The sequence below is a fragment of the Astatotilapia calliptera genome, chromosome 19, assembly GCF_964374335.1.
Source record: "Astatotilapia calliptera chromosome 19, fAstCal68.1, whole genome shotgun sequence".
NCBI classification, from domain to species: Eukaryota; Metazoa; Chordata; class Actinopteri; order Cichliformes; family Cichlidae; genus Astatotilapia; species Astatotilapia calliptera.
The window spans coordinates 17,529,544-17,531,615 of record NC_137440.1 but is presented as its reverse complement, the minus strand read 5'-3'; the positions used below and the strand labels follow the sequence as shown (position 1 = coordinate 17,531,615).

At 41.2% G+C, this 2,072-nt stretch overlaps 1 long non-coding RNA gene across 1 annotated transcript; it reads right to left on the bottom strand.

The window, feature by feature from the left end:
- Positions 1–253: 253 nt before the first annotated feature.
- Positions 254–1,456, bottom strand: LOC145422507 (uncharacterized). The gene is made up of 2 exons (XR_013903808.1): positions 1,185–1,456; positions 254–1,106 (listed from the first exon to the last, which is right to left on the bottom strand). It is a non-coding gene; the product is annotated as an uncharacterized LOC145422507 (long non-coding RNA).
- Between the last annotated feature and the right edge of the window lie 616 nt (positions 1,457–2,072).

Below are 2,072 nucleotides of genomic sequence, written 5' to 3'. Positions count from 1 at the left end.
CTGTAATATTTTCATAAAAGTATCACTTGAATTTGTCGCACATTGAAGCTTTAATCTTTTGTTTAAACTTGGTCAACTTAAGTGTGATTTCCAAAGAGACACACCATGATCGATATAGCATGACGCTTGGAATGACTAGGGATGGGTATTGATAAGATTTTAACGATTCCGATTCCATTTTCGATTCTGTTTAACGATTCGATTCTTTATCGATTCTCTTATCGATTCTTTTTTTTTTTTTAAGAAAAGGAGAACACTAAGGTCGATTAGCTCAGAGCTTTGTTTTATATCTTCTCTTTGAACAAGATAGAAATTTAGGAGTAACATGGCCTTACAAACCCAACAGTGAGATCTTGAGAGATCCAGCCTACGGCTCTTCAATGGGGTGTCACAGGGTCCCCAGGAAAAAAAATTGTAAATGTAAAATAATAAAATAAATATTCTTGTGAGACATATCACATATTGACGGGGTCGGGTTATGTTAAAAAGTATAAATTGTTATACTTTGTTCATTGGTTCAAAGGTACCCCACACTTCTTTTTTTGTTTGCTTGTTTGTTCTGGTGTATTTTTCATTTGAACTGTTACTCTGCCAGAGTACTCATATTTACAAGATGGCATTGAACGCCCCATTGGTGTATCAGGAAAACTATTTTGTACGTATGTTCCTTGAAGGGGATTGAAGTCGTTCTTTTTTCCACCGCAGCGAAGGGCTAGGAGTAGGAGAGGAGCTGCTGTATGTTTTTGTTATCGAATCGATCTGATTGTGAAATAAAGCATATGCAGTGAGAAAGCAACTCCAGGAGTCATCCCTGCCTTAAAGCTGCAACATTCTTCTGTAGCAATAACAAAGTATAACATAAATTGTTCTGTGGCAATTACACAAGAATATCCAGTAATGTCCCTGCCTACAATTAAACACATTCACTTACCAAAAATCGGGGGCATCTGCTGTGGCAAATGGGTGCAAGCCTTTGACCACAAACTTAGACACTGCTCGGTGACATTAGTCTATCCTGGCCTGAAAGGAGACGCTACCGGTAGACTGCAGCGAGAACTGCCAGCGAGCGCCAGCCAGACTCTGTCTGTCTCTCTCATCATGGTCACCTACATGTACAGTAATGGCAGGTCTTGTAATAAGGCAGATTGCGCTAACATAATATGCACTGTTAGTTGATTATTTACCTGCCGCATTAACGGGAGAGGACGTGCAAACGTTAGCGCTGCTGCTGGGTTGAGAGTCACGAGTCCGGAGCGGAATTAAAAACGCGTGTCATCGCGTGTTTTGTGAGCAAATGCTTTTGCATATTCGTAGTGTTTCCTCCCTTAAATGAAATATCTACTTTGCAAGTTGCCCTGTTGTCATCGGTTCTCATAAAGTATAATCAAACTTTTGAGCGTTTGAGCCGCTTAGGCGCCATGTTTCCTGCCAGGTAAATGACGCTCCGCAACGTGGTGACGTCATTCGGGGCGACTGGAATCGATAAGGGAATCGTTTGCAAAAATGGCAAACGATTCCAAGGAATTGAAACAGTGGGAACCGGTTCTCAACAAGAACCGGTTTTCGATACCCATCCCTAGGAATGACAGACTGAAAAAGACAGGGGAATGAAGTTGACATTTATCATCTTCACTTCAGTTCTCTGGAGCACTGGAACCAGAATGACCATGTTTCAAATTTACTGCAGTACTGTTTGGGTACACTTTGGTCCTGACTGCAAACGAGTCTATAACGACTCTGTTTTATTCTGTGAGATGATCTAAGGTAAGCTGTGAGCACCACGATATTCTTTGTGCCAGTGCAGCATCCTGGTCTGAACTACCAGAGTTTAACAGGCAGGATGATACCATTCTGACCTGGAGCTGCCCTTAAAGTGATGGCTCAAATTCCACTTTTCTCCCGTGTTGCAAGTAAACCTGCATTTCCTTTGTAGAAAATGTAAAGAAAAACAATTACAGCGACTTGCCTCCTGTCAAACCTATAAAAAGGAGCTTTCTGAAACACCTTTTCTGAGAAGTTCCTGCTGTATGCTCTTTGGTTTTAAAAGTATGGCCTTCAAATGTCTTTGCAAC